Source organism: Sciurus vulgaris (genome assembly GCF_902686455.1).
Source record: "Sciurus vulgaris genome assembly, chromosome: 2".
Taxonomy (NCBI): domain Eukaryota; kingdom Metazoa; phylum Chordata; class Mammalia; order Rodentia; family Sciuridae; genus Sciurus; species Sciurus vulgaris.
Genome location: NC_136462.1, coordinates 69,336,959 through 69,352,627, shown reverse-complemented (window position 1 = coordinate 69,352,627; position 15,669 = coordinate 69,336,959). Strand labels below are relative to the sequence as shown.

At 36.3% G+C, this 15,669-nt stretch overlaps 1 protein-coding gene across 2 annotated transcripts in view; it reads left to right on the top strand.

The window, feature by feature from the left end:
• Nucleotides 1-15,669, top strand: part of AKAP6 (A-kinase anchoring protein 6) — a 481,595-nt gene that overhangs the window by 133,049 nt on the left and 332,877 nt on the right. The window lies entirely within an intron of this gene.

Here is a 15,669-nt window from a genome sequence, read left to right as displayed (position 1 = left end):
TGTATTTTCTTTTCTAAGGAAGTTTATGTATATCATCTGTAATTGCAAATGCCCTTAAAAGAATTATTACTAGCCACAATTATGGTGAAAAAAAGGGGGGGGGGGGACAAAAAAGGTTGATCAACACACAGTCATCATTTTTTTAAAGAGAGAATGAAGAGCAGAATAACATCATAGAAAATGAAAGCATGCCTTATCTCACTTAGCATGATATTCTTCAATTTCATCCATTTGCCTACAAATGCCAAATTTTATTATTCTTTATGGCTGAGTCATATTTCATTGTATATATATATATATATACCACTGTTTCTTTATCTATTCATCAATTGAAGGACATCTAGGTTGGGTTCACAATCTGGCTATTGTGAATTGAGGAGCTATGAACATTGATGTGGCTGCATCTCTGTAGTATGCTGATTTTAAGTCCTTTGGGTATAGGCCAAGGAGGGGGATAGCTGGGTCAAATGGTGATGAATGATCTTGCTGATAAGCGGATGATGACACATAATGGGGGTGGGAGGGGGCAAGAATGGAGGAAGGAGGGACTGTATAGAGGGAAAAGAGGGGTGGGGGAAAGGAAAAAATAACAGAATGAATCAAACACCATTACCCTATGTAAATGTATGATTATACAAACAGTATGCCTTTACTCCATGTACAAACAGAGAAACAAGATATATCCCATTTGTTTACAATAAAAATAAATAAAAAAAGGAAAATGAAAGCATGCCAGAAAGATACACCCTCAAACACATGAAAATGTTATCTAATATTTCCAATTGAGTCAAAAGCAATTAAGAAAATGATAAAAGCTATGAAATAACATGATTCAGAATTAGAAAAACACAAATATGATCATTAATGAAAAGGGAGATTTTTAAAAAGAGGTGAAAAATCTCAAGATAGAATTAAAAATAAAAGGAAAAAAATTCAGGAAAGAAGACTATGCTAGAAGAAAGGAACACAAGGACACATAAATATAACAGATAATACCGTAAGAAAAATAGAATAGCAATGAGAAGAAAGACTTATTCATAATAGCCCCAAGCTGGAAACAGCGCCAATATCCATCAGCCAGTGAAAAGATAAAATTTCTGGCAGGCAAGATGGATGAATGGAGGGACCTAGCACTCACCTGATCCTCCACAAAGAGGAAGCAAAGCAACAGGTATATAACTGAGGTGAGTGACCATGGGAAAACTCTGGAGTTCAACAGTAGAAAAATGTAAAATTTGTAAAATCCTGAGACCTGGATGAGAAATATGGCAAGAGAAAATAGCCCAGCACCTGCCTCCTTGGTTCCACAGCAGAGGGAGGGAGAGTCCCTTCCTCAAGGGTAAAGTTGGAAGAGAAAGTCCTAGCAAACTATCAGTGCAGATACCTTCAGTCATAACTATTAGAAAGTTTCACAGGCCTTGTAGGCTTACAGCTTAAATAGATAAAGGCCTGAAGCCTGCGTAAGAGTCTGGCTTTGGAAAAGGAATCTTTTAATCTTCCAGTGAACCCCCAGAATTCTAGAGCCAGGAGCCATCTTGAGAAGGGAATCATTGTTTGAATTTGGACTGCTCGAGGGGTCAGAACCCCTGTACATTCTCATTTCTGGGACCCCCTACAGATATTCCACTGCTCTGGTTCAGCAGTTGACTATCTCTTGAGCCAGAGTTAGATTTGGTTGGTGGAAAGAATCTGACATAACCCCCACCCCAAGAGTGCTTCACAGTGGGGCATGGGCATGGTGATGCAGAGGGGTGTGGAGGGTACTATCCACAGCTCTGAAAACAACAAGTAGATTGGGAAACCTGTCCTCTAGGACTAGGGGCATGGCCAGTTGCATGTGATTTGCTTGGGTGTGGGCAGTTGACCCCATGATTCCTAGTACTTCTCTAATAGTATTGGGCAGGAGCACCTGTTACCAACAAGGCAGAAGATGTCTGAGATACCACAACTACCATCCACAGCAATATGTTGGGGCAGTTTTGAGCAGTGCTGTAGGGAGTCCATCTGTAGGCCTAGTCCCCAAGGCACACAGCCTGAGAATGTCTGGAGAGAAACTTTTGTCTGGCACCTGCAGAGTTTCACTCTCCCCTTTCCTTGCTCCTGAGAAATGAGGGAGTGAGAAAAATTTTGCCTGGGTTCAATAGCAACCCACTCCTGCTTGATCCCTGAAGGGTACCACAACTTTGAAAGGCAGGGGTGGAAATGCCCTTATCCCATCCAGGTGTGCCTGGTGCCCAATAACGGAGAGCTCAATTTTATAAACAAACACCATTAGACCTAAAGGGAGAGATAGGCTTCAATACAATTATAGTGGGGGATTTCACTACCTCACTCTCACTAAAGGATTGATTGACCAAACCTCCCACCCCTATAAACAGAAACATTAAACTATGCTATAGGTCTTATGGACTTGATAGACATTTATAGAACATTCCATCAAATAACTGCAGAGTATACATTGTTTTCATCCATACATGCAGTTTTCTCTAGAATAGACCATGTATTAGGCCACAAAACAAGTCAATAAATTTTTAAAAAGTTAAATCATATACCATATTCTTTTTTAAAATTTTCAAGTGATTAGTCATAGAATTTTGCTAATTAGTCAATTTAAAATGCCAACTCTATTGTAAACTGGCTATATCTCACATATTTTGTGATCACAATTGAATGAAACTAGAAGTCAACAATAAGAGAAACTTTTGAAATTATACAGAGACTGAAGAACACCCTTTTGAAGGAGAAGTGGGTCATTGAGGAAGTCAGAAAGGAAACTAAAAAAAATTGCTTGAAACAAATGAAAATGGAAACACAACATACCAAAACCTCTAGGATACAGTAAAGCAGTACTAAAAAGGAAGTTTACAGTAATGAATTAAAAAAAAATTTTTTAAATAACCTAATAATGCATCTTAAGTTCTTTGTGAAGCAAGAGCATATGATACACCAAATTAATAGGAAAGACAATAAAGCTCAGAGGAGAAATAAATGAAATAGAGTCTAAAAGAACAATACAAAGAGGGCTGGGGATATAGTTCAGTTGATAGAGTGCTTGCCTCGCATATACAAAGCACCACACACACACACACACACACACACACATACACACACAAAAGAGCAATACAAAAGATCAACATAACATAGAGTTGTTTCTTTGAAAAGGTAAACAGCATTGACCAATGTTTAAGAAAAATAGATACGACCCAATAAATAAAATTAGAGATGAAAATGGAGACATTACAATGGATGCTACAGAAAATTTAAAGGATCATGAGGGATTATTTTTGAAACACTATATTCTAACCGATTGGAAATATATAGAGAAAATTAAAAAGCTTTTGGACACATAAAACTTGCCCAAATTTAACCAAGAAGATCTAAAAAACCTGAATAGGACCAATAGCAAGTAATGAGATTGAACTGGTAATAGAAAGTTTCCCAACAAAGAAAAAGTCAGAATCAGATGACTTTAGTGTTGAATTTTACCAAACTTTTAGAGAAGAACTAATGCCAATACTTCTCAAACTATCCTATAGAATTGAAAGGGTCAGAGCCCTTCCAGACTCATTCTATGAGGCCAGAATTACCCTGCTACCAAAACTTGACAAAGTCACAACAAAACAAGGGAACCTATAAACCAATATCCCTGATGAACGTAGGGTGCAGAAATCCTCATCAAAATACTAGCAAATTAAATTCAGACAGCACATCGAAAACATTATGCACCATGATGGTTGATTTCATTTCAGGAATGATGGAAGATTGGTTCAACATGTGCAAATCAGTAAGCATAATATATCACATAACTAAAATGAAGAATAAAAATCATATCTCAACTGATGCAGAAAAATGCATTTCCTAAAATTCAGTATCTTTTCGTGATAAATTCCTGAGCAAATTAGGTAAAGAAGGATCCTACTTCAACAGTAAAGGCTACATATAACAAATTTATGGCCAACATCATACTGAAGAGGGAAACTGAAAGCATTTTCTCTAAGATCAGAAACAAGACAAGGGTGTGCATTCTCACTGCTATTTAATATAGTACTAGAAAACTTTTAGTACTTAGATAAGAGAAAGAAATAAAAGGTATACAAACAGGAAAGGAATAAATCAAATTATTGATGTTTGCAGATGGTATGATTCTACATGTAAAAAGCACATGCCCAAAAGTCAACTCAAAGTGATCAAAGACCTTAATATAAGACCTGAAACTCTGAAACTACTAGAGGAAAATATAAGAAAAGCATTTAAAATATTGGTACAAGCAATAATTTTCTGGGTAGAACTCCATAAGCATGGGAAACAAAAGCCAAAATTGACAAACAGAATAAAACTAAAATGCTTCTGAAGAGCAAAGGGAATGATCAACAGAGTGAAGGGACAACCTATAGAATAGGAGAAAATATTTGCCAACTATTCATCTGACAGAGGGTTAATATCCAGAAAACTTAACAAAAACAAAAAAATATGGTTAAAAATGGGCAAATGATCTGAAAAGACACTTCTCAAAAGAAGAAATAAAAATGGGCAATAAATAATTTAAAATGTTCAAATTCATTAGCAGTCTGGGAAATGCAAATCAAAACTATAATGAAATACAGCCATTATGTTGAATGGTAAAGAGTTTTCTCGAAAACCTAAAAATAGAACTACCATATGATCCAGCTATCCCACTCCTGGGTATATATCCAAAGGAAATGAAGCCAGCATACAAAAGAGATACCTGCATGTCTGTGTTTATTGCAGCAATATTCACAGTAGCCAAGATATGGAATCAACATAGGTGCCTGTCAACAGATGGGTGGATATATACACAGTGGACTGTTATTCAACAGTAAAGAAAAATGAAAGCCTATCATTAGCACAAAATGGTTGAGTCAAGAGGACATCATGTTAAGAGAATAAGTCAGCCACAGAAAGACAAGTGTCACATGTCCTCTCATGTGGAAACTAAACAACAACAATAACAAAAATGAGAATCCTAACATAGAAGGAGATTCCTGGAGACTGGGAAGGGTGCCAAGAGAAGGGTTGGGGAAGCGGGGAAGAGTCGAAGAAGGGTGAATGGAGAAGATTAATGCATAATGTATGTATGTTTGGAAATATCAGAGTGAATCCAATTAATTTGTACAATTAATATGTGTTAATAATCATAATAATAAAAGGAAAATTATCCATAAAGTAATACTACTTATCAGAAGAAACAATGAACTATTTATGTGCAACAACATGAATAAATCTCAGGTGCATAATGCTACATAAAATAAACCAGACACAAGAAAAACTACATGCTGTGTGATTTCATTTAAACAACATTCTAAAAATGAGAAAATATGGAGACAATAGGCACTAGGTGATTGCTAGAAGTGGAAAAATGCATGTGTGGGTGAGGAGAGGCGACTGACTGCAAAGAGGCATAAGAGAACATTTGGGAGTGATGGAAATGGTCTGTATCTTGTCATACTACTGCTTACATTTGCCAATCTTTGCCAAACCACATGCTTTAAAGGGTGAATTCTATTATATGTGAACTGCACCTCAGTAAAAAATTATAGAGATAAAAAACTTTTAAGAAAATCAATACAGGCAGATTGCCAAGAAGATTCAACATGTACATAATAGGAATCCCCCAAAAGGAAACTAAAACAGTATTGTAGAACCAATATTAACATTTGGATTTTATGAAAATTTTACAGAAATAAATTTTAAGTCATTTAAAATTACACATTGGAAAAGTACTACACTTATGAGGAAAAAATTCTACCTGGAAAACTAAAAACCACTGGAAAGGAAAATGTAAGTAAAAAAGAAAAAAATTCTATGGCATCGACCTAAACAACCTCGTCTCAAATAAAGGAAAGATGATCAAATTGCCACCAGAACTTTTTGTCAGCTGATTTTTTTTTTGGGGCCAGAAGTCAATGGAGTAATATATTTAAGATTCTCAAGAAAGGAAAATAGGATTCTTCACACTGCTTCCAGAGTGACTGCACCAATTTACAACTCCACCAGCAATGCAAAAGTGTGCCTTTTTCCCTACATCCATGCCAACACCTATTATTGTGTTTTTGATAATAGCCATTCTAATTGGAGTCAGATGAAATCTTAGAGTTGTTTTAATTTACATTTCTCTAATTACTAGAGATGTTGAACACTTTTTCATATATTTATTAATTGCCTATATGTCTTCTTCTGTAAAGTGTCTGTCCAGTTCCTTGGTCCATTTATTGATTGGGTTCTTTGTATTTTTGGTATAAAGTTTTGTTAAGTTCTTTATAAATTTTGGAGATTACTGCTCTATCTGAAGTGCTGGTGGAGTTGCAAATTGGTGCAGCCACTCTGGAAAGCAGTGTGGAGAATCCTCAGAAAACTTGGAATGAACCCACCTTTTGACCCAGTTATCCCACTCCTTGGTTTCTACCCAAAGGACTTAAAATTAGCATACTACAGTAATGCAGTCACATCAATGTTTATAGCTGCTCAATTCACAATAGCTAGATTGTGGAACCAACCTAGATGACCTTCAACAGATAAATGGATAAAGAAACTGTGTTACATACACACAATGGAATATTATTCAGTCTTAAAGAATAATAATATTATGGCATTTGCAGAGAAATGGATGGAATTGGAGAATATCATGTTAAGTGAAATAAACCAATCCCCAAAACCAAAGGCCAAATGTTTTCCCTGATAAGTGGATGATGATATATAATGGGGGTAGGGGTGAGAGAAGAATGGAGAACTTTAGATTACGTAGAGGGAAATGGGGGGGGGTATGAAAATGGTGGAATGAGACAGACATCATTACCCTATATACATGTATGATTACACGAATGGTATGAACCTACATCATGCACAACTATAGAAACAAAATGATGCACCCCATTTATGTACAATGAATCAAAATGCAGTCTGTAAAAATTAAAAGATAAATAAATAGAAAGGAAAATAGGAGCTAAAGAATCAAATACAATTTCAAGTATAAAGGTCACAGACTAACTTGTAAGAAATCAGGGTATATTGTTGCCATGAATTGTTATTGAGGAATCTTCTGGATAATGTATGTTATATGATCAGAATTAGGGTAGAAACATGCATACAAGGGCTGATAAGCAGTGATTATCATAGGTTAATAAAATCACAAAAAAGAAAGACAATCCTGTGCAACTCTTGACAAAACCACACAACACCATACATAAATTAGTATTGCCATCAAAAGGAAAAGGAGACCTGAAAAGTATTTGGATTTGTTAGTTTCCAGGAAACAGAAGACAGGGAACTCTGTTAAATAATATAATGGTGCTGCATTCAGCAGAAACCCAGACTCTATAGGGTAAACAACCTTATTTCTTAATAAAATTTCAGGACGGAAATGAGAATGAATTCAAAAGAAAATCTATAGATTAAAAGAGACAATCAGAGACAAGATTAAAAGAGACAATAATATACTTATTAACCAATCAATATGTGGCTCTTTCTTGGATCATGATTCAAAATATAAGGTATAAAAATAAGATATATAAATATGTGTGAATGTGTATAGAACAATTGAGGAAAATTCAGAAATGGTTTCTCCTGCTTGGCTGTTTGAATAACTCTTCCAGTGCTCTCATCTTTGGTGGGAGAGGTCAGAATCCAAAGTAATTGCTCTGAGATTCCTGCAATGTCAATCACACTTTTTACTTTTTAATGAGACCTCCAATCTTCCTCAGCTTACCATCAGGGTTCACCTCTCTATTCTTTTATCATCACATGTTAAAACTTCCAGGTTTTATTTGCTTTTAGTTTATATTTTTCTTCTTCTTTTTTTAAAACCTTTTCCTCCCTTTATCTCTGTTCCCCTTTCTCTCTAGTCTTGCCCAATTCTTCAAGTGACTTTTCAACTGCTGGTTACAGGCCTTCTCTTCTTGACTATGCTATAAATGTTATTCCCCCATCCTCCCATGATGATCAATCACTACCTTTCAAAGAGTTAAATTCTGAAAAGGAAGCTCTCACAAGGCAGTCTTAGAATAGTAACCTAGACAATAGCACTCAGAATCTAAAAAGACACATGCTTTTTCTATTTAAAAATTATTGAAATACTGGTACCTGGATCACAGTAGATACTCTATTCATATTTTCTGATGATATCAATGAAAAAATAAAATAATATTCATAAGAGCTATGTTTTTATTTTTCTCAAAAAATGTCACCTTACCTTATACCTTTTGAGGTTTGTGGTTTTCAACCCTGTATACCTTGCTTTCTATCCAGGAAGTTAATACATCTAAACCCTTCAAAACAATGCTTTGCCCTTTCATGTAGTGAAGGTTAGCCCAGGTGTCAGCGAAGCACAGTTACATTAGATTAGGAGCTCCTTTAGGGCAGGAACCTTGTTAACTCAAGTTTAGATCTCTGTGCTTACACACCCTATAGTTGTAGGATGTTACGGTTGTAGGATCTTTTCCTTAGATCCAGTGTGTAAATGTTCTCTTCTGAGTCACACATCGGTAATACCATGACTTAAGGCAAAACTGCAAAGCAGGATTTTTATTTTTGGTATATTTTGTTGCCTTCCCATTCTATACCCTCTATACCCTTCTGTTGTTTTCTCCTGATGAAAGTCCCTCCTTAATACAACAACTCTAAAGACTTGCCAATCCCCAAATGTCCTGTGTTCTAATTGGACTTTCCCCTTTGCTCTGACAATTCTTTCACCTTCATCAATATCATGATTTCTAGGTTACTGATCTTGGAGCATGTGTCTTAAGTGATTCTTAATAATACACGAGTAATAGGCAGGTTTAGTCCAAAGTATTTTCTGCTTAGTACAAGTGTGTAAATCAGATTGTCCTGAACTTTATGGTGATGCTACTGGTAGAGGTATTAATAATATTTTTCTGATTCCTCCTGTTTTGTAACTCCTCCCTGACTCATGGGGTTTATTGTGAGAACTAGCGCAGCTTTGGGGAAGTGCTTTGTGTCCTGCCATGAGATCTTATGCCAGGAAATAATTTCTAAGGATGTCTAGTAAAGTTCATCAAGTTGCTTTGAAGTAGACCTGTGAAAGCAATGAAGGGGTTTTACGTTGCTCTTAATCTCCAAGGGAGGAGATTTTCACAAACTTCCTTTTTGTTGGGGGATATGTGTACTGGGGATTGAATTCAGGGGCACTCATCCACTGAGCCACATCCTCTGCCCTATTTGGTATTTTATTTAGAGACAGGGTCTCTCTGAGTTGTTTATTGCCTTATCGGTCTGACTTTGAACTTGTAATCCTCCTGTCTCAGCCTCTCGAACCGCTGGGATTACAGGTGTGTGCTACCACATTCGGCTCACAAACTTCTTTGTATGCCACTGAATGATAAACTTTGTGATTACTAATATTTTCCAGGCAATCTAAGAAGAATTAGAAGCACATGCATACAAATGTTCATACATTTACAAAACTATTAAGTTATGTGGCATATTAAATTATCAGATCAACAGATTTCTGTAGTAATAAATTTTAAAAACATGTTCAGTAATCTGTTGTATAAACTCAAGATAGTTTAGATTTTTTATCTGAAAGAAAATGGTCAAGATTGGGTGCTTGATTAAGTCATTAATTGAATCCTGCAAGGGAAGGAATTGGCTGTGCATTTACTGTTTATTTGTAGTGTAGCACCATCTAGTGTTCATAGAGAAACTAGCTTTCTACAGCTTTCCTAGCTTGGCTTGCCTTCCTGGTTAAGAAAAACCGGTATCTAAGCATATTATCACGTTGGCCTGGCAACCACAGAGGTGTTGCTTGGAAATGTTTGTATGTCAGGAAATATATATTGCATTATATCTATTTCCAAAACAAAGAATAACACCTTAAATTACTAATGATCAGACCTGACATATATCGACATGCATATATGACATATTTTATCACTCTTCAAGTCTAACATCTGTTTATTTCCCAATAAAATCACCTGTGAATGTTGGAAATTACCAACTTGCTTTAACTTTGGTTGCTTTTCAACAAACACCTCTTTAAATGGCAAATAATCAATTCCTCTGAATATAATTGGTCATATAAAAATGTCATATTAGGTCTAGGGTTGGTGCTTAAATAACATAACTCACTATCTGCCACCTCCAACAGAATTTCACTACTAAAAGAAGCCACAAAGCATCAACTTAGGTACTGACATTTAGAGCTTTTGTACCCAAAGTGTGTCCATGGTAACATCTGAGAGCTCTTAGGAATGTAGTGTCTCTGTCCCCCATCCCCTCTACTGAATCAGCCTGTACTTAAAATCCCCAGGTGATTCAGATGCACGTAAATTTTGAGAAACACAGCCTTAGAGATTTTTTTTAACATCCCCCCACCCCCCCCCCCAAAAAAAATTAAGCATTGGTCAAAACACGACTAAGGATTTTCATTAATGAATTTTGGATTTACAATACTTCATTCTGAGAAAAATTTTACTTCTGACTCATGGCTTATTCCATAAAAATCTTATCACTGTTGTTGAGACTTACGTCACCAACTGAACAAAGGAGGCACAGTCCTTTCCTACCAGATCTGTCAGCTTCATCTCTGGGGAAATATAGTCAGGGAATCACTTAGGGTAGCAGAGAGGGAAATTGCCAACTGTGAAATTTCAGGGCATGCAGACACTAGCAAAATTATTTAAGTCTACTGTGATAGAATCATGGTTTGAACTGATAGTAGGAGGTGAAACTTAAATGGTTCCTGACAATTGAAGTAGAAAGAAACACTTAGATCTTATGAAAGAACTTATTAAAGTTGGAAATTTTAAAGTTTGGTTCATTTTAGTCTTAATTTTATTTTACCTCCTTTTTCTTATCCTTACAAATTTAGTAAGTTTATTATGAGAATAAGAGCAGTCCCAGCCATGTTTTTTTGATTCATGTTCACTTAGTTTATAAACTTGACACATTAATATCATTCCAAATTTAAATTTCCTGAGGCATTTAATCAACTAATATCTCAAAGATCGTAGATGCATAGTAGGATAGACTTAGAAGCAGTTAAGACAAATCTTTCTATGAATGTAGACAAGTTTTGAAACTGTAATAAGTCAAATTTATAGCCATGATAAACTAGGTTGTTTTAGATAACACACTTAATCAAATTCTTACCTTTGCTAAATTCATGGCTAATATCTATTAAATATTTCAAATTAAAACTTCAAGGCAAAATAATATTTCAGATTCTTTAAAACATTTCAAAAAATTTAAATAATAAACAAAGATTATCTCCACAATCAAAACTTATTACTAAATTTAGTGCACACATTGGACTTACATCATCTCTACATTTCTACTTTGTCCTAGCGTTTAATAGACACATAACTAAAGAAAGCTGAAGTCATATTTGATCCATGATCAGTACTGTGATCCATTTATGAACAGGTATAGAAAGACATTGGACAGGAGCACAGGACTTCAGTGCCACTTCCTAAACCTTAGATTACCATGATGAACCTTCCTTAGGTTTAAGTCTTCCTTGTCAGTCGGGGAATCCACATCCAAGGCTATTAGCTGGGGCTTAGTTTCATGACCCAGTGTATCCCTTGGTCTCCTAGTGTACTCTTCCTTTATTTAGTTTTTATTGTAAACTCTTCTAACATTTTCTCACCCAGTTTGGGTAGATGGAATTCTGTGCCCCCTACTAGGGCCGCAGCTAATGTCGTCATTGCATAATTAGTGTTAATTGAAACCTCACCTTTATTTAGAGTATAAACTGTTTTTGTAGTTTATTTTATTGTCTGTCTCATTGCCCTCCACTTAATAGGAATTCTGCTGACATTGCTCTCTGACTGGAGTTTTCCTAAGAATAATACCCCGAGTCCTGTGTTAGTGGACCCTGCGTAGGAAACAGATATTTCAGTGAGTCAAGAATTCTGGGTTATGACTTGTACTGGCACAAAAATGAGTAAATCAAGAAAAATAGTCCTTATGGGATTTCTTCACTATGTGGAAACCTAGTAGATTTTTCAGTAACAGAAATGAGAGATTTAAGAATTTACTTTTTGTCATAGGTTGGGTCCTCAGGAAGCCCATTTCAAGGCTCTGAGCTCTGCATACTAGAGGTTTATTGGAGTGAACCCTTGGGTAAAATACCTCTGACAAGTGAGGAAAGTCAAATCAATCGGAGACAAAACTTGCAGTGTAGTGCAGCTATAGTACAGGCCCTAGTCACTTGTACCAGGAACTCTGAAGTGGCTCTCCCATTCTCCCAGGCTATATATCCTCACCATTTTTTTTTATACCCTCACCATTGAGCAGGTGTTGGATGTATAAAGCTCCTAATGAAGGGTATGACCTTGAACCAGAGGGCTGAGAGCATTTCCCAGGAAGGGTCTTAGCTGAGTAAGCAGGTAACACTCCTGGCAGTTGGGAGAATAAGTGCCTTGATCAGAAAGCTGGGTAGTTGGGAGGAAGAGTGCAAGTGTCGCCTACGACAATCACTAAAAGCATTGTTATTATTATTATTATAAGAAAAGGGCTTTGCCCAGGAAAAATTATGGTCTTTAGCTATGGAAGTTAATTCTAAAAGAGGCATTATTACAGTAGAGTGATCCCTGTAATACAAATGGCATTACAAATGGCATTGCTGAGAGACATTGTGGAGAATGCATGAAAACATGGCTGTGATGTTGGCAGGGAAATGGCAACAAGGTTCTCTGAACCAACTGTCTCCTGCAGCTGTGAAAAGACACATAGCTTGGCTGCCAACTGTTGGGCTCATTGTGCTTTGGCTGAATTTAGATCTCTCTTATGTCAACTTGCAATTCGATGTTCAAGAAAATTAGTCTGGTCTGCCACCATCTCTATCTCTTAGCAACTGAGAGAGATTGAAATAACAGCTGGGTAATTTGATACTGGGAATTTAAAGGTCATGAAAATGGAATATAATGGCTGTCTGTATTAAAGGGAGAAAATGATGTAATCCTAATGTTTAGAAATGTTTGGAATGCCATATGGGTTACAAAGAGCAAAAGTCCAGTTTAAACTGGTTGGACTATTTCTCAGAATGATTAAAGTTGAGTCCACAAGCTCCCACAAACACATGTATTTGCCTAAATATAAATCCCTGTGGAATGTTGGAACTGCAATGTAGAAAATAGTTTTTATGTTCTGCATTTATTTTCTCTGAGATTGACTTACGATTTTTTAACCCAAGGTTTGAATCAATAATTTCAGTGGATGACAGTTTAAAATTATACTTTATTTTGCTTTTTGTGAGTAATGGTGACAGGGACCAGGGGTGAAGATGGGACAAAATGAGGGATGATCCTTGAAGGCAATGATGTGCTGGAAACATGCTTCTTGGGCTGCTCATAGTGTTTCCAGGGTGCATGAACAATAGGTAATAATGGAATTGCACATTTGGAAACTAGAAAATGAAAAGTGGAAGCCAAGTGAAATCATTGATAACAAGTTATTTTCCCTCTTCCCTGGGGTTGATGAAGAGGTCATCTGGTTTTCAGATTAGAAAAGTCAGAAAATTGAGTTTGTGCTCTAAGAATGAGTCAAATGTCATATATAATGAAAATTCAGAGCAGAAAAGGAGAAATGAAGAGAGATGGATGGGGAAGAAGAGCTTGAAAATGTCTAATTAGTGGGGTGAGCTGCTTGTTCTTTGCATTCCTGTAGGTTCATAATCCAAGCATTTTGCAACTGTTTAATAAACCTGCCTGAACAAGATTCATTTGAAGGGGTGTAAATTACAGGGGAGGGGACTGAGAGTCTAGTGCTTTTACATGGTAGATAACTGCCTGGTCTTGTTTTTCAGGATAACTTGTTCATCCACCACGTAGGTAGCTTGGTTCGTGGTTAGACTTCTTTGACACCTTCTTGTTCAGTTGGATCATGGATCTGCTGCTATTAGTGTGATCATCCTTATCTCTTTGTTTTCAATGCTAAGAGAATTTAATTCCTTCCATGTGAAGTACTTCTAGTTTTTCAAAAAGTGTTTGATTTTATGACACAACAACTTTGAGAAGGTGAAGTAAAACTTCATTGACTAGAAATAAACCTCTTCTCACCCATCCACTTCTTGCTTCCCCAACTCCCTCAAGACTACATTTATCTAATTTATAGTAAATGAGGCTGAAACTGACAACTTATTTGTAACCAAACTAAATTCCAGGTGAGGCTGACTTAGAGTTCACATAAAAATGATAGGACTTGCATCTTGAAGGAAACCCCAGACCACTTCTTCCAGAGGAAGGTGAGGATTTAAGTTTCCTTTGCAGAATGTTTCCAGTTCACTGGGCCTTGTATGTACTTCTAACAATCTGTTTGATATTTCCACTTCACTCATTCTATAAAACTTGTTCTGATTCAGATTTCTGTGTTAAATTTCTGTAAATTTATTTATATACTCTCTGCTGTGGAGAATAGGAAATATACCAATTTTTGACAAAACAGATGAAAACTTTAACCTTCCATTAATCTAGGAAATAGGTGTACATTTGATAACTTCCATAGCTGTATTAGTCAGTTTTGCTGTGACCAAAATACCCGAGAAGAACAACTTAGAGGAGGAAAAGTTTATTTTGATTCATGGTTTCAGTCCATGGCCAGTCAACTGCATTGCTTTGGCCCAGAGGTGAGGTAGAATATCATGGTGAAAGGGCATGGCAGAGGAAAGCTGCTTAGTTCATGACTTCCAGGAAGCAGAGAGAGCTTGGGTCCAAGGAGCCAGGTATAATATAATCCCCAAAGGCACGACCCCAGTGACCTACTTTCTCCAGCCATGCCTACCTTTCTATAGTTACTATCCAGTCATCCATTCAAGTTATTAATCAAATGGATCAGTTCACTGATTAGGTTATAGCTCTCATAATTGAATGATTTCACCTCCGAACATTCCTGCATTGTCTCACACATGAGCTTTGGGGGAATACCTCACATCCAAACCATAACAACAGTGCAAACACATTCATTCTCAATTTTATATTTTCATTTAGACATGGTAAGTATATTTCTTTAATTTTTCTCTCTGGAAATGAACACATAGTGCTGTAGCCTAATGGAGATTATACAAAGGAATGGACATCTCAGTGTAGTACTTCCTACTTTAATTCCATAGCTTATAAATGTATAATAATCACAGTGAATCTTAATACTATATGATGGGTGTTTTATACACTATCACTTTTTCATCCTCACTCTGTAATGTGGTTGTTAATTCTAAATCCCTTAAAAAATGAGGGAACCGAGGCACAGAGGTGAAGTTTTTGTCCCAAGGACCCATGTTGTTAATAGTAATGCTAAGATTGACTTTCAGGCTGTCTCTGAAGGCTGCTTTCTCAATAACTATACCATTCTCCTTAACATCAAGTGCAACTGCTTCAGGCATCCCACCAATCCATTTGGTGTCTTTTTGTTGTGAGTTTTGAAGGGAACATTTGAGCACAGTGTTTTGAAGGACTGATGAAAGGTGCATAGTGACAGCTATATGAAGAGCAAAGTTTGGAAAGAAGCATCTGTGAATTTTCTTAATGTGGAGGGGCAAGCAAACAACCTTCTATTTTTATGCAATCAGTATGTTCACCTGCACTCTTATATCTTCATCTGAAATTCAGAATCTGCAGACATGAATCATTTTTATCTGTTTTTAATACACACAAGATTGTTTTAAGCTGCTTTTAACTAGCAGTACTTGCATATTAT